A 23836-nucleotide genomic window follows, 5' to 3' on the forward strand; every position below is an offset into this window, starting at 1 on the left:
GAGCTTTGTGATGACAAGTGCCATGGCGAATTGTGATGACAGGTGTCATGGGGCATTGTGATGACAGTGGTCATGTAGAATTGTAATGAAAGGTATCATGGAGGACTCTGACGACAGGGGCCGTGGAGCACTGTGATGACAGTGGTCATCTAGAATTGTGATGAAATATACCAGGGAGCATTGTGATGACAGGGGTCATGGATCACCGCAATTATAGGGGCCAGGGAGCATTGTGAATACAAAGATCATGGAGCAGTGAGATGACAGGGGTCATGGATCATTGTGATGACAAGGGTCCTGGAACCTTGTGATGACACGGTTCATGGAGCATTGTGATGACAAGGTTCTTCAAGCATTGTGATGACACGGGCGTGGAGCATTATGATGACAAGAGTTCTGGAGCATTGTGATGAAAAGGGTATGGAGCACTGTGATTACAGGAGACCAGGAGCATTGTGATTACATGGGCAGTGAATATTGTGATGACAGGGGTTCATGGAGCACTGTGATGACAAGTGTCATGGAACATTGTGATGACAGGGTTCATGGAGCATTGTGATGAGAGGGGCCTTGGAGCATTATGATGATAGGCGTCATGGGGCCTTGTGATGACAGCGGTCTTGGAGCATTGTGATGAAAGGGATCATGGAGCAATGTGATTACAGGGGCCATGGAGCATTTTGAATGCATAGGCCATGGAGCAGTGTGATGACAGGGGTCATGGAGCATTGTGATGAATGTGGTCATAGTTCATTGTGATGACAAGTGTCCATGAACACTGTGATGACATGGATCATGGAGCATTGTGATGACAAGGGCCATGGCGAATTGTGATGACAGGTGTCATGGGACATTGTGATGACAGTGGTCATCTAGAATAGTGATGAAAGGTAACATGGAGCACTGTGATAACAGGGGCCATGGAGCATTGTGATGACAAAGGCCATGGAGCATTTTGATGACAAGTGTCATGGAGCATTGTGATGAGACGGGCATGGAGCATTATGATGCCCAGAGTTCTGGAGCATTGTGGTGACAAGGGCATGGAGCATTGTGATGACAAGGGCCATGGCCAATTCTGATGACAGGTGTCATCGGGCATTGTGATGACAGAGGTTATCTAGCATTGTGATGAAAGGTACAATGGATCAATGTGATAACAGGGGCCATGGAGCATTGTGATGATAAAGGCCATGGAGCATTTTAATGAAAAGTGTCATGGAGAATTGTGATGAGACGGGCATGGAGCATTATGATGACAAGAGTTCTGGAGCATTGCGTTGACAAGGGAATGGAGCATTGTGATTACAGGGACCATGGAGGATAGTGGTGACATCTGTCATGGAACATTGTGATGACAGTGGTCATGGAGCATTGTAATGACAGGGGCCATGGAGCATTGTGATGACAGGGGTCATGGGGCATTGTGATGACAGTGGTCATGGAGCATTGTGATGAAAGGGGTCATGGAGCACTGTGATCACAGGGGCCATGTATAATTGTGATGACAAAGACCATGGAGCATTGTGATGACAGTTGTCATGGAGCATTGTGTTGAAATGGGCATGGAGCATTGTGACGACAATGGTCATGGAGCATTGTGATGACTGGTATCATGGAGCATTGTTCTGAAAAAGGTCATGGGGCAGTGTAATGACAAGTATCATGGAGGATGTGATGAAAGGAGTCATGGAGCATTGTGATTAAATGGATCATGAGGCATTTTGATGACAAGAGTCATGGAACATTGTGATGACAGGGCTAATGGAGCATTGTGATGACAAGGGCTATGGAGCATTGTGATGACTGGGGTCATGGAGCATTGAGATGAAAGGGGTCATGGATCACATCGATGACATGGGTAATGGAGCATTGTGATGATATGAGCATGGAGCATTGTGATGACAGGGGCCAGGGAGCATTGAGAATGACAAGGGCAGGGAACATTGTGATGACAGCAGTCATGGATCATTGTGATGATACCTGTCATGGAACATTGTGCTGACAGGGGCTATAGAGCATTGTGATGACAGGTGTCATGTGGCATTGTGATGACAGGGGTCATGGAGCACTGTGATGACTAGTGTCATGGAACATTGTGATGACAGGGATCATGGAGCATTGTGATGAGAGGGGCCTTGGAGCATTATGATGATAGGCGTCATGGGGCATTGTGATGACAGCGGTCTTGGAGTATTGTGATGAAAGGGATCATGGAGCAATGTGATTACAGGAGCCATGGAGCATTGTGAATGCATAGGCCATGGAGCAATGGAATGACAGGGGTCAAGGAGCATTGTGATGACTCTTGTCCATGAACATTGTGATGACATGGTTCATGGAGCATTGTGATGACAGGTGTCATGTGGAATTGTGATGAGAGCGGTCATATAGAATTGTGATTAAAGGTATCAGGGAGGACTCAGATAACAGGGGCCGTGGAGCACTGTGATGACAGTGGTCATCTAGAATTGTGATGAAATATACCAGGGAGCATTGTGATGACAGGGGTCATGGATCACCGCAATTATAGAGGCCATGGAGCATTGTGAATACAAAGATCATGGAGCATTGAGATGACAGGGGTCACGGATCATTGTGATGACAAGGGTCCTGGAACCTTGTGATGACACGGTTCATGGAGCATTGTGATGACAAGGTTCTTCAAGCATTGTGATGACACGGGCATGGAGCATTATGATGACAAGAATTCTGGAGCATTGTGATGACAAGGGTATGGAGCACTATGATTACAGGGGACCAGGAGCATTGTGATTACATGGGCAGTGAATATTGTGATGACAGGGGTCATGGAGCACTGTGATGACTAGTGTCATGGAACATTGTGATGACAGGGATCATGGAGCATTGTGATGAGAGGGGCCTTAGAGCATTATGATGATAGGCGTCATGGGGCATTGTGATGACAGCGGTCTTGGAGCATTGTGATGAAAGGGATCATGGAGCAATGTGCTTACAGGAGCCATGGAGCATTGTGAATGCATAGGCCATGGAGCAATGAAATGACAGGGGTCAAGGAGCATTGTGATGTAAGTTGTCATGGAGCATTGTGATGACAAGTGTCCATGAACATTGTGATGACATGGTTCATGGAGCATTGTGATGACAAGTGCCATGGCGAATTGTGATGACAGGTGTCATGGGGCATTGTGATGACAGTGGTCATGTAGAATTGTAATGAAAGGTATCATGGAGGACTCTGACGACAGGGGCCGTGGAGCACTGTGATGACAGTGGTCATCTAGAATTGTGATGAAATATACCAGGGAGCATTGTGATGACAGGGGTCATGGATCACCGCAATTATAGGGGCCAGGGAGCATTGTGAATACAAAGATCATGGAGCATTGAGATGACAGGGGTCATGGATCATTGTGATGACAAGGGTCCTAGAACCTTGTGATGACACGGTTCATGGAGCATTGTGATGACAAGGTTCTTCAAGCATTGTGATGACACGGGCATGGAGCATTATGATGACAAGAGTTCTGGAGCATTGTGATGAAAAGGGTATGGAGCACTGTGATTACAGGAGACCAGGAGCATTGTGATTACATGGGCAGTGAATATTGTGATGACAGGGGTTCATGGAGCACTGTGATGACAAGTGTCATGGAACATTGTGTTGACAGGGTTCATGGAGCATTGTGATGAGAGGGGCCTTGGAGCATTATGATGATAGGCGTCATGGGGTATTGTGATGAGAGTGGTCATAGAACATCGTGATGAAAGGGATCATGGAGCAATGTGATTACAGGGGCCATGGAGCATTTTGAATGCATAGGCCATGGAGCAGTGTGATGACAGGGGTCATGGATCATTGTGATGACAAGTGTCCTGGACCATTGTGATGACACGGGTCATGGAGCATTGTGATGGCAAGGGCCATGGCGAATTGTGATGACATGTGTCTTGGGGCATTGTGATGACAGTGGTCATCTAGAATTGTGATAAAAGGTATCATGGAGCACTGTGATGACAGGGGCCATGGAGTATTGTAATGACAAGGCCATGGAACATTGTGATGACAAGTATCATGGAGCTTTGTGATGACACGAGCATTCATCATTATGATGACAAGAGTTCTGGAGCATCGTGATGACAAGGGCATGGAGCATTGTGATTACAGGGTCATGGAGCATTGTGATGACAACTGTCATGGAACATTGTGATGACAGGGTTCATGGAGCATTGTGATTAAAGGGGCCATGGAGCATTTTGATGACAAGGGCAGGCGAACATTTTGATTACATTGGTAATGGAGCATTGTGATGACATGGGCAGGGAACATTGTGAAGACAGGTGTAATGGAACATCGTGATTACAGGGGACATGGAGCATTTTGATGACATGGGCAGGCAACATTGTGATGACAGGTGTCATGGAGCATTGTGATGACAATTGTCATGGAACGTTGTGCTGACAGGGATCATGGAGCATTGTGATGAGACGGTCATTGGAGCATTGTGATGACAGGCGTACTGGAGCCTTCTGAGGAAAGGTGTCATGAGTCATTGTGATTACAGCGATCATGGAACATTGTGATGACAGTGGTCATGGAGCATTGTAATGACAGGGGCCATGGAGCATTGTGATGACAGGGGTCATGGGGCATTGTGATGACAGTGGTCATGGAGCATTGTGATGAAAGGGGTCATGGAGCACTGTGATCACAGGGGCCATGTATAATTGTGATGACAAAGGCCATGGAGCATTGTGATGACAGTTGTCATGGAGCATTGTGTTGAAAGGGGCATGGAGCATTGTGACGACAATGGTCATGGAGCATTGTGATGACTGGTATCATGGAGCATTGTTCTGAAAGAGGTCATGGGGCAGTGTAATGACAAGTATCATGGAGGATGTGATGAAAGGAGTCATGGAGCATTGTGATTAAATGGATCATGAGGCATTTTGATGACAAGAGTCATGGAACATTGTGATGACAGGGCTAATGGAGCATTGTGATGACAAGGGCTATGGAGCATTGTGATGAATGGGGTCATGGGGCATGGTGATGACAGTGGTCATGGAGCATTGTGATGACAAAGACCACGGAGCATTGTGATGACAGGTGTCATGCAGCATTGTGATGAAAGGGGTCATGGATCACTACGATGACATGGGTAATGGAGCATTGTGATGATACGGGCATGGAGCATTGTGATGACAGGGGTCATGCAGCATTGTGATGACAGGGGCCATGCAGCATTTTGATGACATGGGCATGGAGCATAGTGATGACAAGAGTTCTGGAGCATTTTGATGACGAGGGCATGGATCATTTTGATGACAGGGGCCATGAAGCATTGAGATGACAAGGGAATGGAGCATTGTGATGAAAGCGGTCCTGGAGAATTGTGAGGAAACGGGTCATGGATTATTGTGATGGAAGGGTTCCTGGAGCATTCTGATGACAAGTGCCATGGAGCATTTTAATGAAAGGGGTACTGGAGCATTGTACAGAAATGGTTCATGGATCATCGTGATTACACGGATCATGGAATATTGTGATGACAAGGGTTTCAGAGCATTGCGACGACAGGGGTCATGGAGCATTGTAATAGCAGGGGTGATGGGGCATTGTGATGACAGGGGCATGGAGCATTGTGATGACAGAAGTCATAGAATATTGTGATGACAAGGGCCATGGAGCATTGTCATGAAAGGTCTTATCTGGCATTGTGATGAGAGTGGTCATGGAGCATTGTGATAAAAGTTGTCCTGAAGCACTGTTATTACAGGGGCCATGTAGAATTTTGATGACAAAGGCCATGGAGCATTGTGATGACAGGCATCATGGAGCAATTTGATGAAAGTGGTCATGGAGCATTGTGATGAAATGCGCCATGGAACATTGTGAAGACAAGTGTCCTGGAGCATTGTGATGACAAGGGCCATGGCCAATTCTGATGACAGGTGTCATGGAGCATTGTGATGACAGTGGTCATCTATCATTATGATGAAAGGTATCACGGAGCACTGTGATGACAGGAGCCATGGAGCATTGTGATGACACGGGCATGGAGCATTATGATGAGAAGTGATCTGGAGCATTGCGATGACAAGGGTATGGAGCATTGTGATTACAGGGACCATGGAGCATTGTGAATGCATAGGCCATGGAGCAATGAAATGACAGGGGTCAAGGAGCATTGTGATGTAAGTTGTCATGGAGCATTGTCATGACTATTGTCCATGAACATTGTGATGACATGGTTCATGGAGCATTGTGATGACAAGTGCCATGGCGAATTGTGATGACAGGTGTCATGCGGCATTGTGATGACAGTGGTCATGTAGAATTGTAATGAACGGTATCATGGAGGACTCTGATGACAGGGGCCGTGGAGCACTGTGATGACAGTGGTCATCTAGAATTGTGATGAAATATACCAGGGAGCATTGTGATGACAGGGGTCATGGATCACCGCAATTATAGGGGCCAGGGAGCATTGTGAATACAAAGATCATGGAGCATTGAGATGACAGGGGTCATGGATCATTGTGATGACAAGGGTCCTGGAACCTTGTGATGACACGGTTCATGGAGCATTGTGATGACAAGGTTCTTCAAGCATTGTGATGACACGGGCATGGAGCATTATGATGACAAGAGTTCTGGAGCATTGTGATGAAAAGGGTATGGAGCACTGTGATTACAGGGGACCAGGAGCATTGTGATTACATGGGCAGTGAATATTGTGATGACAGGTGTTCATGGAGCACTGTGATGACAAGTGTCATTGAACATTGTGATGACAGGGTTCATGGAGCATTGTGATGAGAGGGGCCTTGGAGCATTATGATGATAGGCGTCATGGGGTATTGTGATGAGAGTGGTCATAGAACATTGTGATGAAAGGGATCATGGAGCAATGTGATTACAGGGGCCATGGAGCATTTTGAATGCATAGTCCATGGAGCAGTGTGATGACAGGGGTCATGGAGCATTGTGATGAATGTGGTCATAGTTCATTGTGATGATAAGTGTCCAGGAACATTGTGATGACATGGATCATGGAGCATTGTGATGACAAGTGCCATGGCGAATTGTGATGACAGGTGTCATGGGGCATTGTGATGACAGTGGTCATCGAGAATTATGAGGAAAGGTAACATGGAGCACTGTGATAACAGGGGCCATGGAGCATTGTGATGACAAAGGCCATGGAGCATTTTGATGACAAGTGTCATGGAGCATTGTGATGAGACGGGCATGGAGCATTATGATGCCAAGAGTTCTGGAGCATTGCGTTGACAAGGGCATGGAGCATTGTGATGACAAGGGCCATGGCCAATTCTGATGACAGGTGTCATCGGGCATTGTGATGACAGAGGTTATCTAGCATTGTGATGAAAGGTACCATGGATCACTGTGATAACAGGGGCCATGGAGCATTGTGATGATAAAGGCCATGGAGCATTTTAATGAAAACTGTCATGGAGAATTGTGATGAGACGGGCATGGAGCATTATGATGACAAGAGTTCTGGAGCATTGCGTTGACAAGGGAATGGAGCATTGTGATTACAGGGACCATGGAGGAGATTGATGACATCTGTCATGGAACATTGTGCTGAAAGGGGCCATGGAGCATTGTGATGACAGGTATAATGTGGCATTGTAATGACAGTGGTCATAGAGCATTGTGTTGAAATGGATCATGGAGCAATGTGATTACAGGGACCATGTAGCATTGCGAATGCATAGGCTATGGAGCATTGTGATGACAGGAGTCAAGGAGCATTGTGATGTAAGTGGTCATGGATCATTGTGATGACAAGTGTCCTGGACCATTGTGATGACACGGGTCATGGAGCATTGTGATGGCAAGGGCCATGGCGAATTGTGATGACATGTGTCTTGGGGCATTGTGATGACAGTGGTCATCTAGAATTGTGATAAAAGGTATCATGGAGCACTGTGATGACAGGGGCCATGGAGTATTGTAATGACAAGGCCATGGAACATTGTGATGACAAGTATCATGGAGCTTTGTGATGACACGAGCATTCATCATTATGATGACAAGAGTTCTGGAGCATCGTGATGACAAGGGCATGGAGCATTGTGATTACAGGGTCATGGAGCATTGTGATGACAACTGTCATGGAACATTGTGATGACAGGGTTCATGGAGCATTGTGATTAAAGGGGCCATGGAGCATTTTGATGACAAGGGCAGGCGAACATTTTGATTACATTGGTAATGGAGCATTGTGATGACATGGGCAGGGAACATTGTGAAGACAGGTGTAATGGAACATCGTGATTACAGGGGACATGGAGCATTTTGATGACATGGGCAGGCAACATTGTGATGACAGGTGTCATGGAGCATTGTGATGACAATTGTCATGGAACGTTGTGCTGACAGGGATCATGGAGCATTGTGATGAGACGGTCATTGGAGCATTGTGATGACAGGCGTACTGGAGCCTTCTGAGGAAAGGTGTCATGAGTCATTGTGATTACAGCGATCATGGAACATTGTGATGACAGTGGTCATGGAGCATTGTAATGACAGGGGCCATGGAGCATTGTGATGACAGGGGTCATGGGGCATTGTGATGACAGTGGTCATGGAGCATTGTGATGAAAGGGGTCATGGAGCACTGTGATCACAGGGGCCATGTATAATTGTGATGACAAAGGCCATGGAGCATTGTGATGACAGTTGTCATGGAGCATTGTGTTGAAAGGGGCATGGAGCATTGTGACGACAATGGTCATGGAGCATTGTGATGACTGGTATCATGGAGCATTGTTCTGAAAGAGGTCATGGGGCAGTGTAATGACAAGTATCATGGAGGATGTGATGAAAGGAGTCATGGAGCATTGTGATTAAATGGATCATGAGGCATTTTGATGACAAGAGTCATGGAACATTGTGATGACAGGGCTAATGGAGCATTGTGATGACAAGGGCTATGGAGCATTGTGATGAATGGGGTCATGGGGCATGGTGATGACAGTGGTCATGGAGCATTGTGATGACAAAGACCACGGAGCATTGTGATGACAGGTGTCATGCAGCATTGTGATGAAAGGGGTCATGGATCACTACGATGACATGGGTAATGGAGCATTGTGATGATACGGGCATGGAGCATTGTGATGACAGGGGTCATGCAGCATTGTGATGACAGGGGCCATGCAGCATTTTGATGACATGGGCATGGAGCATAGTGATGACAAGAGTTCTGGAGCATTTTGATGACGAGGGCATGGATCATTTTGATGACAGGGGCCATGAAGCATTGAGATGACAAGGGAATGGAGCATTGTGATGAAAGCGGTCCTGGAGAATTGTGAGGAAACGGGTCATGGATTATTGTGATGGAAGGGTTCCTGGAGCATTCTGATGACAAGTGCCATGGAGCATTTTAATGAAAGGGGTACTGGAGCATTGTACAGAAATGGTTCATGGATCATCGTGATTACACGGATCATGGAATATTGTGATGACAAGGGTTTCAGAGCATTGCGACGACAGGGGTCATGGAGCATTGTAATAGCAGGGGTGATGGGGCATTGTGATGACAGGGGCATGGAGCATTGTGATGACAGAAGTCATAGAATATTGTGATGACAAGGGCCATGGAGCATTGTCATGAAAGGTCTTATCTGGCATTGTGATGAGAGTGGTCATGGAGCATTGTGATAAAAGTTGTCCTGAAGCACTGTTATTACAGGGGCCATGTAGAATTTTGATGACAAAGGCCATGGAGCATTGTGATGACAGGCATCATGGAGCAATTTGATGAAAGTGGTCATGGAGCATTGTGATGAAATGCGCCATGGAACATTGTGAAGACAAGTGTCCTGGAGCATTGTGATGACAAGGGCCATGGCCAATTCTGATGACAGGTGTCATGGAGCATTGTGATGACAGTGGTCATCTATCATTATGATGAAAGGTATCACGGAGCACTGTGATGACAGGAGCCATGGAGCATTGTGATGACACGGGCATGGAGCATTATGATGAGAAGTGATCTGGAGCATTGCGATGACAAGGGTATGGAGCATTGTGATTACAGGGACCATGGAGCATTGTGAATGCATAGGCCATGGAGCAATGAAATGACAGGGGTCAAGGAGCATTGTGATGTAAGTTGTCATGGAGCATTGTCATGACTATTGTCCATGAACATTGTGATGACATGGTTCATGGAGCATTGTGATGACAAGTGCCATGGCGAATTGTGATGACAGGTGTCATGCGGCATTGTGATGACAGTGGTCATGTAGAATTGTAATGAACGGTATCATGGAGGACTCTGATGACAGGGGCCGTGGAGCACTGTGATGACAGTGGTCATCTAGAATTGTGATGAAATATACCAGGGAGCATTGTGATGACAGGGGTCATGGATCACCGCAATTATAGGGGCCAGGGAGCATTGTGAATACAAAGATCATGGAGCATTGAGATGACAGGGGTCATGGATCATTGTGATGACAAGGGTCCTGGAACCTTGTGATGACACGGTTCATGGAGCATTGTGATGACAAGGTTCTTCAAGCATTGTGATGACACGGGCATGGAGCATTATGATGACAAGAGTTCTGGAGCATTGTGATGAAAAGGGTATGGAGCACTGTGATTACAGGGGACCAGGAGCATTGTGATTACATGGGCAGTGAATATTGTGATGACAGGTGTTCATGGAGCACTGTGATGACAAGTGTCATAGAACATTGTGATGACAGGGTTCATGGAGCATTGTGATGAGAGGGGCCTTGGAGCATTATGATGATAGGCGTCATGGGGTATTGTGATGAGAGTGGTCATAGAACATTGTGATGAAAGGGATCATGGAGCAATGTGATTACAGGGGCCATGGAGCATTTTGAATGCATAGTCCATGGAGCAGTGTGATGACAGGGGTCATGGAGCATTGTGATGAATGTGGTCATAGTTCATTGTGATGATAAGTGTCCAGGAACATTGTGATGACATGGATCATGGAGCATTTTGATGACAAGGGCCATGGCGAATTGTGATGACAGGTGTCATGGGGCATTGTGATGACAGTGGTCATCGAGAATTATGAGGAAAGGTAACATGGAGCACTGTGATAACAGGGGCCATGGAGCATTGTGATGACAAAGGCCATGGAGCATTTTGATGACAAGTGTCATGGAGCATTGTGATGAGACGGGCATGGAGCATTATGATGCCAAGAGTTCTGGAGCATTGCGTTGACAAGGGCATGGAGCATTGTGATGACAAGGGCCATGGCCAATTCTGATGACAGGTGTCATCGGGCATTGTGATGACAGAGGTTATCTAGCATTGTGATGAAAGGTACCATGGATCACTGTGATAACAGGGGCCATGGAGCATTGTGATGATAAAGGCCATGGAGCATTTTAATGAAAACTGTCATGGAGAATTGTGATGAGACGGGCATGGAGCATTATGATGACAAGAGTTCTGGAGCATTGCGTTGACAAGGGAATGGAGCATTGTGATTACAGGGACCATGGAGGAGATTGATGACATCTGTCATGGAACATTGTGCTGAAAGGGGCCATGGAGCATTGTGATGACAGGTATAATGTGGCATTGTAATGACAGTGGTCATAGAGCATTGTGTTGAAATGGATCATGGAGCAATGTGATTACAGGGACCATGTAGCATTGCGAATGCATAGGCTATGGAGCATTGTGATGACAGGAGTCAAGGAGCATTGTGATGTAAGTGGTCATGGATCATTGTGATGACAAGTGTCCTGGACCATTGTGATGACACGGGTCATGGAGCATTGTGATGGCAAGGGCCATGGCGAATTGTGATGACATGTGTCTTGGGGCATTGTGATGACAGTGGTCATCTAGAATTGTGATAAAAGGTATCATGGAGCACTGTGATGACAGGGGCCATGGAGTATTGTAATGACAAGGCCATGGAACATTGTGATGACAAGTATCATGGAGCTTTGTGATGACACGAGCATTCATCATTATGATGACAAGAGTTCTGGAGCATTGTGATGACAAGGGCATGGAGCATTGTGATTACAGGGTCATGGAGCATTGTGATGACAACTGTCATGGAACATTGTGATGACAGGGTTCATGGAGCATTGTGATTAAAGGGGCCATGGAGCATTTTGATGACAAGGGCAGGCGAACATTTTGATTACATTGGTAATGGAGCATTGTGATGACATGGGCAGGGAACATTGTGAAGACAGGTGTAATGGAACATTGTGATTACAGGGGACATGGAGCATTTTGATGACATGGGCAGGCAACATTGTGATGACAGGTGTCATGGAGCATTGTGATGACAATTGTCATGGAACGTTGTGCTGACAGGGATCATGGAGCATTGTGATGAGACGGTCATTGGAGCATTGTGATGACAGGCGTACTGGAGCCTTCTGAGGAAAGGTGTCATGAGTCATTGTGATTACAGCGATCATGGAACATTGTGATGACAGTGGTCATGGAGCATTGTAATGACAGGGGTCATGGAGCATTGTGATGACAGGGGTCATGGGGCATTGTGATGACAGTGGTCATGGAGCATTGTGATGAAAGGGGTCATGGAGCACTGTGATCACAGGGGCCATGTATAATTGTGATGACAAAGGCCATGGAGCATTGTGATGACAGTTGTCATGGAGCATTGTGTTGAAAGGGGCATGGAGCATTGTGACGACAATGGTCATGGAGCATTGTGATGACTGGTATCATGGAGCATTGTTCTGAAAGAGGTCATGGGGCAGTGTAATGACAAGTATCATGGAGGATGTGATGAAAGGAGTCATGGAGCATTGTGATTAAATGGATCATGAGGCATTTTGATGACAAGAGTCATGGAACATTGTGATGACAGGGCTAATGGAGCATTGTGATGACAAGGGCTATGGAGCATTGTGATGAATGGGGTCATGGGGCATGGTGATGACAGTGGTCATGGAGCATTGTGATGACAAAGACCACGGAGCATTGTGATGACAGGTGTCATGCAGCATTGTGATGAAAGGGGTCATGGATCACTACGATGACATGGGTAATGGAGCATTGTGATGATACGGGCATGGAGCATTGTGATGACAGGGGTCATGCAGCATTGTGATGACAGGGGCCATGCAGCATTTTGATGACATGGGCATGGAGCATAGTGATGACAAGAGTTCTGGAGCATTTTGATGACGAGGGCATGGATCATTTTGATGACAGGGGCCATGAAGCATTGAGATGACAAGGGAATGGAGCATTGTGATGAAAGCGGTCCTGGAGAATTGTGAGGAAACGGGTCATGGATTATTGTGATGGAAGGGTTCCTGGAGCATTCTGATGACAAGTGCCATGGAGCATTTTAATGAAAGGGGTACTGGAGCATTGTACAGAAATGGTTCATGGATCATCGTGATTACACGGATCATGGAATATTGTGATGACAAGGGTTTCAGAGCATTGCGACGACAGGGGTCATGGAGCATTGTAATAGCAGGGGTGATGGGGCATTGTGATGACAGGGGCATGGAGCATTGTGATGACAGAAGTCATAGAATATTGTGATGACAAGGGCCATGGAGCATTGTCATGAAAGGTCTTATCTGGCATTGTGATGAGAGTGGTCATGGAGCATTGTGATAAAAGTTGTCCTGAAGCACTGTTATTACAGGGGCCATGTAGAATTTTGATGACAAAGGCCATGGAGCATTGTGATGACAGGCATCATGGAGCAATTTGATGAAAGTGGTCATGGAGCATTGTGATGAAATGCGCCATGGAACATTGTGAAGACAAGTGTCCTGGAGCATTGTGATGACAAGGGCCATGGCCAATTCTGATGACAGGTGTCATGGAGCATTGTGATGACAGTGGTCATCTATCATTATGATGAAAGGTATCACGGAGCACTGTGATGACAGGGGCCATGGAGCATTGTGATGACACGGGCATGGAGCATTATGATGAGAAGTGATCTGGAGCATTGCGATGACAAGGGTATGGAGCATTGTGATTACAGGGACCATGGAGCATTGTGAATGCATAGGCCATGGAGCAATGAAATGACAGGGGTCAAGGAGCATTGTGATGTAAGTTGTCATGGAGCATTGTCATGACTATTGTCCATGAACATTGTGATGACATGGTTCATGGAGCATTGTGATGACAAGTGCCATGGCGAATTGTGATGACAGGTGTCATGCGGCATTGTGATGACAGTGGTCATGTAGAATTGTAATGAACGGTATCATGGAGGACTCTGATGACAGGGGCCGTGGAGCACTGTGATGACAGTGGTCATCTAGAATTGTGATGAAATATACCAGGGAGCATTGTGATGACAGGGGTCATGGATCACCGCAATTATAGGGGCCAGGGAGCATTGTGAATACAAAGATCATGGAGCATTGAGATGACAGGGGTCATGGATCATTGTGATGACAAGGGTCCTGGAACCTTGTGATGACACGGTTCATGGAGCATTGTGATGACAAGGTTCTTCAAGCATTGTGATGACACGGGCATGGAGCATTATGATGACAAGAGTTCTGGAGCATTGTGATGAAAAGGGTATGGAGCACTGTGATTACAGGAGACCAGGAGCAGTGTGATTACATGGGCAGTGAATATTGTGATGACAGGGGTTCATGGAGCACTGTGATGACAAGTGTCATGGAACATTGTGATGACAGGGTTCATGGAGCATTGTGATGAGAGGGGCCTTGGAGCATTATGATGATAGGCGTCATGGGGTATTGTGATGAGAGTGGTCATAGAACATCGTGATGAAAGGGATCATGGAGCAATGTGATTACAGGGGCCATGGAGCATTTTGAATGCATAGTCCATGGAGCAGTGTGATGACAGGGGTCATGGATCATTGTGATGACAAGTGTCCTGGACCATTGTGATGACACGGGTCATGGAGCATTGTGATGGCAAGGGCCATGGCGAATTGTGATGACATGTGTCTTGGGGCATTGTGATGACAGTGGTCATCTAGAATTGTGATAAAAGGTATCATGGAGCACTGTGATGACAGGGGCCATGGAGTATTGTAATGACAAGGCCATGGAACATTGTGATGACAAGTATCATGGAGCTTTGTGATGACACGAGCATTCATCATTATGATGACAAGAGTTCTGGAGCATCGTGATGACAAGGGCATGGAGCATTGTGATTACAGGGTCATGGAGCATTGTGATGACAACTGTCATGGAACATTGTGATGACAGGGTTCATGGAGCATTGTGATTAAAGGGGCCATGGAGCATTTTGATGACAAGGGCAGGCGAACATTTTGATTACATTGGTAATGGAGCATTGTGATGACATGGGCAGGGAACATTGTGAAGACAGGTGTAATGGAACATTGTGATTACAGGGGACATGGAGCATTTTGATGACATGGGCAGGCAACATTGTGATGACAGGTGTCATGGAGCATTGTGATGACAATTGTCATGGAACGTTGTGCTGACAGGGATCATGGAGCATTGTGATGAGACGGTCATTGGAGCATTGTGATGACAGGCGTACTGGAGCCTTCTGAGGAAAGGTGTCATGAGTCATTGTGATTACAGCGATCATGGAACATTGTGATGACAGTGGTCATGGAGCATTGTAATGACAGGGGCCATGGAGCATTGTGATGACAGGGGTCATGGGGCATTGTGATGACAGTGGTCATGGAGCATTGTGATGAAAGGGGTCATGGAGCACTGTGATCACAGGGGCCATGTATAATTGTGATGACAAAGGCCATGGAGCATTGTGATGACAGTTGTCATGGAGCATTGTGTTGAAAGGGGCATGGAGCATTGTGACGACAATGGTCATGGAGCATTGTGATGACTGGTATCATGGAGCATTGTTCTGAAAGAGGTCATGGGGCAGTGTAATGACAAGTATCATGGAGGATGTGATGAAAGGAGTCATGGAGCATTGTGATTAAATGGATCATGAGGCATTTTGATGACAAGAGTCATGGAACATTGTGATGACAGGGCTAATGGAGCATTGTGATGACAAGGGCTATGGAGCATTGTGATGAATGGGGTCATGGGGCATGGTGATGACAGTGGTCATGGAGCATTGTGATGACAAAGACCACGGAGCATTGTGATGACAGGTGTCATGCAGCATTGTGATGAAAGGGGTCATGGATCACTACGATGACATGGGTAATGGAGCATTGTGATGATACGGGCATGGAGCATTGTGATGACAGGGGTCATGCAGCATTGTGATGACAGGGGCCATGCAGCATTTTGATGACATGGGCATGGAGCATAGTGATGACAAGAGTTCTGGAGCATTTTGATGACGAGGGCATGGATCATTTTGATGACAGGGGCCATGAAGCATTGAGATGACAAGGGAATGGAGCATTGTGATGAAAGCGGTCCTGGAGAATTGTGAGGAAACGGGTCATGGATTATTGTGATGGAAGGGTTCCTGGAGCATTCTGATGACAAGTGCCATGGAGCATTTTAATGAAAGGGGTACTGGAGCATTGTACAGAAATGGTTCATGGATCATCGTGATTACACGGATCATGGAATATTGTGATGACAAGGGTTTCAGAGCATTGTGACGACAGGGGTCATGGAGCATTGTAATAGCAGGGGTGATGGGGCATTGTGATGACAGGGGCATGGAGCATTGTGATGACAGAAGTCATAGAATATTGTGATGACAAGGGCCATGGAGCATTGTCATGAAAGGTCTTATCTGGCATTGTGATGAGAGTGGTCATGGAGCATTGTGATAAAAGTTGTCCTGAAGCACTGTTATTACAGGGGCCATGTAGAATTTTGATGACAAAGGCCATGGAGCATTGTGATGACAGGCATCATGGAGCAATTTGATGAAAGTGGTCATGGAGCATTGTGATGAAATGCGCCATGGAACATTGTGAAGACAAGTGTCCTGGAGCATTGTGATGACAAGGGCCATGGCCAATTCTGATGACAGGTGTCATGGAGCATTGTGATGACAGTGGTCATCTATCATTATGATGAAAGGTATCATGGAGCACTGTGATGACAGGGGCGATGGAGTATTGTGATGAGAGGGGCCTTGGAGCATTATGATGATAGGCGTCATGGGGTATCGTGATGAGAGTGGTCATAGAACATTGCGATGAAAGGGATCATGGAGCAATGTGATTACAGGGGCCATGGAGCATTTTGAATGCATAGGCCATGGAGCAGTGTGATGACAGGGGTCATGGAGCATTGTGATGAATGTGGTCATAGTTCATTGTGATGATAAGTGTCCAGGAACATTGTGATGACATGGATCATGGAGCATTGTGATGACAAGGGCCATGGCGAATTGTGATGACAGGTGTCATGGGGCATTGTGATGACAGTGGTCATCGAGAATTATGAGGAAAGGTAACATGGAGCACTGTGATAACAGGGGCCATGGAGCATTGTGATGACAAAGGCCATGGAGCATTTTGATGACAAGTGTCATGGAGCATTGTGATGAGACGGGCATGGAGCATTATGATGCCAAGAGTTCTGGAGCATTGCGTTGACAAGGGCATGGAGCATTGTGATGACAAGGGCCATGGCCAATTCTGATGACAGGTGTCATCGGGCATTGTGATGACAGAGGTTATCTAGCATTGTGATGAAAGGTACCATGGATCACTGTGATAACAGGGGCCATGGAGCATTGTGATGATAAAGGCCATGGAGCATTTTAATGAAAAGTGTCATGGAGAATTGTGATGAGACGGGCATGGAGCATTATGATGACAAGAGTTCTGGAGCATTGCGTTGACAAGGGAATGGAGCATTGTGATTACAGGGACCATGGAGGAGAGTGATGACATCTGTCATGGAACATTGTGCTGACAGGGCCATGGAGCATTGTGATGACAGGTATAATGTGGCATTGTAATGACAGGGGTCATAGAGCATTGTGATGAAATGGATCATGGAGCAATGTGATTACAGGGACCATGTAGCATTGCGAATGCATAGGCTATGGAGCATTGTGATGACAGGAGTCAAGGAGCATTGTGATGTAAGTGGTCATGGATCATTGTGATGACAAGTGTCCTGTACCATTGTGATGACACGGGTCATGGAGCATTGTGATGGCAAGGGCCATGGCGAATTGTGATGACATGTGTCTTGGGGCATTGTGATGACAGTGGTCATCTAGAATTGTGATAAAAGGTATCATGGAGCACTGTGATGACAGGGGCCATGGAGTATTGTAATGACAAGGCCATGGAACATTGTGATGACAAGTATCATGGAGCTTTGTGATGACACGAGCATTCATCATTATGATGATAAGAGTTCTGGAGCATTGTGATGACAAGGGCATGGAGCATTGTGATTACAGGGTCATGGAGCATTGTGATGACAACTGTCATGGAACATTGTGATGACAGGGTTCATGGAGCATTGTGATTAAAGGGGCCATGGAGCATTTTGATGACAAGGGCAGGCGAACATTTTGATTACATTGGTAATGGAGCATTGTGATGACATGGGCAGGGAACATTGTGAAGACAGGTGTAATGGAACATTGTGATTACAGGGGACATGGAGCATTTTGATGACATGGGCAGGCAACATTGTGATGACAGGTGTCATGGAGCATTGTGATGACAATTGTCATGGAACGTTGTGCTGACAGGGATCATGGAGCATTGTGATGAGACGGTCATTGGAGCATTGTGATGACAGGCGTACTGGAGCCTTCTGAGGAAAGGTGTCATGAGTCATTGTGATTACAGCGATCATGGAACATTGTGATGACAGTGGTCATGGAGCATTGTAATGACAGGGGTCATGGAGCATTGTGATGACAGGGGTCATGGGGCATTGTGATGACAGTGGTCATGGAGCATTGTGATGAAAGGGGTCATGGAGCACTGTGATCACAGGGGCCATGTATAATTGTGATGACAAAGGCCATGGAGCATTGTGATGACAGTTGTCATGGAGCATTGTGTTGAAAGGGGCATGGAGCATTGTGACGACAATGGTCATGGAGCATTGTGATGACTGGTATCATGGAGCATTGTTCTGAAAGAGGTCATGGGGCAGTGTAATGACAAGTATCATGGAGGATGTGATGAAAGGAGTCATGGAGCATTGTGATTAAATGGATCATGAGGCATTTTGATGACAAGAGTCATGGAACATTGTGATGACAGCGCTAATGGAGCATTGTGATGACAAGGGCTATGGAGCATTGTGATGAATGGGGTCATGGGGCATGGTGATGACAGTGGTCATGGAGCATTGTGATGACAAAGACCACGGAGCATTGTGATGACAGGTGTCATGCAGCATTGTGATGTAAGGGGTCATGGATCACTACGATGACATGGGTAATGGAGCATTGTGATGATACGGGCATGGAGCATTGTGATGACAGGGGTCATGCAGCATTGTGATGACAGGGGCCATGCAGCATTTTGATGACATGGGCATGGAGCATAGTGATGACAAGAGTTCTGGAGCATTTTGATGACGAGGGCATGGATCATTTTGATGACAGGGGCCATGAAGCATTGAGATGACAAGGGAATGGAGCATTGTGATGAAAGCGGTCCTGGAGAATTGTGAGGAAACGGGTCATGGATTATTGTGATGGAAGGGTTCCTGGAGCATTCTGATGACAAGTGCCATGGAGCATTTTAATGAAAGGGGTACTGGAGCATTGTACAGAAATGGTTCATGGATCATCGTGATTACACGGATCATGGAATATTGTGATGACAAGGGTTTCAGAGCATTGCGACGACAGGGGTCATGGAGCATTGTAATAGCAGGGGTGATGGGGCATTGTGATGACAGGGGCATGGAGCATTGTGATGACAGAAGTCATAGAATATTGTGATGACAAGGGCCATGGAGCATTGTCATGAAAGGTCTTATCTGGCATTGTGATGAGAGTGGTCATGGAGCATTGTGATAAAAGTTGTCCTGTAGCACTGTTATTACAGGGGCCATGTAGAATTTTGATGACAAAGGCCATGGAGCATTGTGATGACAGGCATCATGGAGCAATTTGATGAAAGTGGTCATGGAGCATTGTGATGAAATGCGCCATGGAACATTGTGAAGACAAGTGTCCTGGAGCATTGTGATGACAAGGACCATGGCCAATTCTGATGACAGGTGTCATGGAGCATTGTGATGACAATGGTCATCTATCATTATGATGAAAGGTATCACGGAGCACTGTGATGACAGGGGCCATGGAGCATTGTGATGACACGGGCATGGAGCATTATGATGAGAAGTGATCTGGAGCATTGCGATGACAAGGGTATGGAGCATTGTGATTACAGGGACCATGGAGCATTGTGAATGCATAGGCCATGGAGCAATGAAATGACAGGGGTCAAGGAGCATTGTGATGTAAGTTGTCATGGAGCATTGTCATGACTATTGTCCATGAACATTGTGATGACATGGTTCATGGAGCATTGTGATGACAAGTGCCATGGCGAATTGTGATGACAGGTGTCATGCGGCATTGTGATGACAGTGGTCATGTAGAATTGTAATGAACGGTATCATGGAGGACTCTGACGACAGGGGCCGTGGAGCACTGTGATGACAGTGGTCATCTAGAATTGTGATGAAATATACCAGGGAGCATTGTGATGACAGGGGTCATGGATCACCGCAATTATAGGGGCCAGGGAGCATTGTGAATACAAAGATCATGGAGCATTGAGATGACAGGGGTCATGGATCATTGTGATGACAAGGGTCCTGGAACCTTGTGATGACACGGTTCATGGAGCATTGTGATGACAAGGTTCTTCAAGCATTGTGATGACACGGGCATGGAGCATTATGATGACAAGAGTTCTGGAGCATTGTGATGAAAAGGGTATGGAGCACTGTGATTACAGGGGACCAGGAGCATTGTGATTACATGGGCAGTGAATATTGTGATGACAGGTGTTCATGGAGCACTGTGATGACAAGTGTCATGGAACATTGTGATGACAGGGTTCATGGAGCATTGTGATGAGAGGGGCCTTGGAGCATTATGATGATAGGCGTCATGGGGTATTGTGATGAGAGTGGTCATAGAACATTGTGATGAAAGGGATCATGGAGCAATGTGATTACAGGGGCCATGAGGCATTTTGAATGCATAGTCCATGGAGCAGTGTGATGACAGGGGTCATGGAGCATTGTGATGAATGTGGTCATAGTTCATTGTGATGATAAGTGTCCAGGAACATTGTGATGACATGGATCATGGAGCATTGTGATGACAAGGGCCATGGCGAATTGTGATGACAGGTGTCATGGGGCATTGTGATGACAGTGGTCATCTAGAATAGTGATGAAAGGTAACATGGAGCACTGTGATAACAGGGGCCATGGAGCATTGTGATGACAAAGGCCATGGAGCATTTTGATGACAAGTGTCATGGAGCATTGTGATGAGACGGGCATGGAGCATTATGATGCCAAGAGTTCTGGAGCATTGCGTTGACAAGGGCATGGAGCATTGTGATGACAAGGGCCATGGCCAATTCTGATGACAGGTGTCATCGGGCATTGTGATGACAGAGGTTATCTAGCATTGTGATGAAAGGTACAATGGATCAATGTGATAACAGGGGCCATGGAGCATTGTGATGATAAAGGCCATGGAGCATTTTAATGAAAAGTGTCATGGAGAATTGTGATGAGACGGGCATGGAGCATTATGATGACAAGAGTTCTGGAGCATTGCGTTGACAAGGGAATGGAGCATTGTGATTACAGGGACCATGGAGGATAGTGATGACATCTGTCATGGAACATTGTGCTGACAGGGGCCATGGAGCATTGTGATGACAGGTATAATGTGGCATTGTAATGACAGTGGTCATAGAGCATTGTGATGAAATGGATCATGGAGCAATGTGATTACAGGGACCATGTAGCATTGCGAATGCATAGGCTATGGAGCATTGTGATGACAGGAGTCAAGGAGCATTGTGATGTAAGTGGTCATGGATCATTGTGATGACAAGTGTCCTGGACCATTGTGATGACACGGGTCATGGAGCATTGTGATGGCAAGGGCCATGGCGAATTGTTATGACATGTGTCTTGGGGCATTGTGATGACAGTGGTCATCTAGAATTGTGATAAAAGGTATCATGGAGCACTGTGATGACAGGGGCCATGGAGTATTGTAATGACAAGGCAATGGAACATTGTGATGACAAGTATCATGGAGCTTTGTGATGACACGAGCATTCATCATTATGATGACAAGAGTTCTGGAGCATTGTGATGACAAGGGCATAGAGCATTGTGATTACAGGGTCATGGAGCATTGTGATGACAACTGTCATGGAACATTGTGATGACAGGGTTCATGGAGCATTGTGATGACAAGTGCGATGGTGAATTGTGATGACAGGTGTCATGGGGCATTGTGTTGAAAGGGGCATGGAGCATTGTGACGACAATGGTCATGGAGCATTGTGATGACTGGTATCATGGAGCATTGTTCTGAAAAAGGTCATGGGGCAGTGTAATGACAAGTATCATGGAGGATGTGATGAAAGGAGTCATGGAGCATTGTGATTAAATGGATCATGAGGCATTTTGATGACAAGAGTCATGGAACATTGTGATGACAGGGCTAATGGAGCATTGTGATGACAAGGGCTATGGAGCATTGTGATGACAAGGGCTATGGAGCATTGTGATAACAGGTGTCATGCAGCATTGTGATGAAAGGGGTCATGGATCACTACGATGACATGTGTAATGGAGCATTGTGATGATATGGACATGGAGCATTGTGATAACAGGGGCCAGGGAGCATTGAGATGACAAGAGCAGGGAACATTCTGATGACAGCAGTCTTGTATCATTGTGATGATACCTGTCATGGAACATTGTGCTGACAGGGGCTATAGAGCATTGTGATGACAGGTGTCATGTGGCATTGTGATGACAGTGGTCATAGAGCATTGTGATGAAAAGGATCATGGAGCAATGTGATTACAGGGGCCATGGAGCATTGTGAATACATAGGCCATGGAGCATTGTGATGACAGGGGTCAAGGAGCATTGTGATGAAAGTGGACATGGAGCACTGTGATGACACGGGCATGCAGCATTATGATGACAAGAGTTCTGGAGCATTGTGATGAAAAGGGTATGGAGCATTGTGATTACAGGGGACCAGGAGCATTGTGATTACATGGGCAGTGAATATTGTGATGACAGGGGTCATGGAGCACTGTGATGACTAGTGTCATGGAACATTGTGATGAGAGGGATCATGGAGCACTGTGATGAGAGGGGCCTTGGAGCATTATGATGATAGGCGTCATGGGGCATTGTGATGACAGCGGTCTTGGAGCATTGTGATGAAAGGGATCATGGAGCAATGTGATTACAGGGGCCATGGAGCATTGTGAATGCATAGGCCATGGAGCAATGAAATGACAGGGGTCAAGGAGCATTGTGATGTAAGTTGTCATGGAGCATTGTGATGACAAGTGTCCATGAACATTGTGATGACATGGTTCATGGAGCTTTGTGATGACAAGTGCCATGGCGAATTGTGATGACAGGTGTCATGGGGCATTGTGATGACAGTGGTCATGTAGAATTGTAATGAAAGGTATCATGGAGGACTCTGACGACAGGGGCCGTGGAGCACTGTGATGACAGTGGTCATCTAGAATTGTGATGAAATATACCAGGGAGCATTGTGATGACAGGGGTCATGGATCACCGCAATTATAGGGGCCAGGGAGCATTGTGAATACAAAGATCATGGAGCATTGAGATGACAGGGGTCATGGATCATTGT

General features: G+C 46.3%; 1 long non-coding RNA gene across 1 annotated transcript in view; it reads left to right on the forward strand.

Moving 5' to 3' along the window:
- The first annotated feature begins 2620 nt into the window (after window positions 1-2620).
- The window catches only part of LOC309621282, a 325382-nt gene continuing 304166 nt past the window's right edge, over window positions 2621-23836 (forward strand). Inside the window, exon 1 of the long non-coding RNA XR_014239892.1 lies at window positions 2621-2734. This is a non-coding gene — a long non-coding RNA (uncharacterized lncRNA). The remainder of the gene's footprint in view (window positions 2735-23836) is intronic.

This window comes from Balaenoptera borealis (assembly GCF_965194805.1).
Source record: "Balaenoptera borealis genome assembly, contig: HAP1_SCAFFOLD_211, whole genome shotgun sequence".
Taxonomy (NCBI): Eukaryota; Metazoa; Chordata; class Mammalia; order Artiodactyla; family Balaenopteridae; genus Balaenoptera; species Balaenoptera borealis.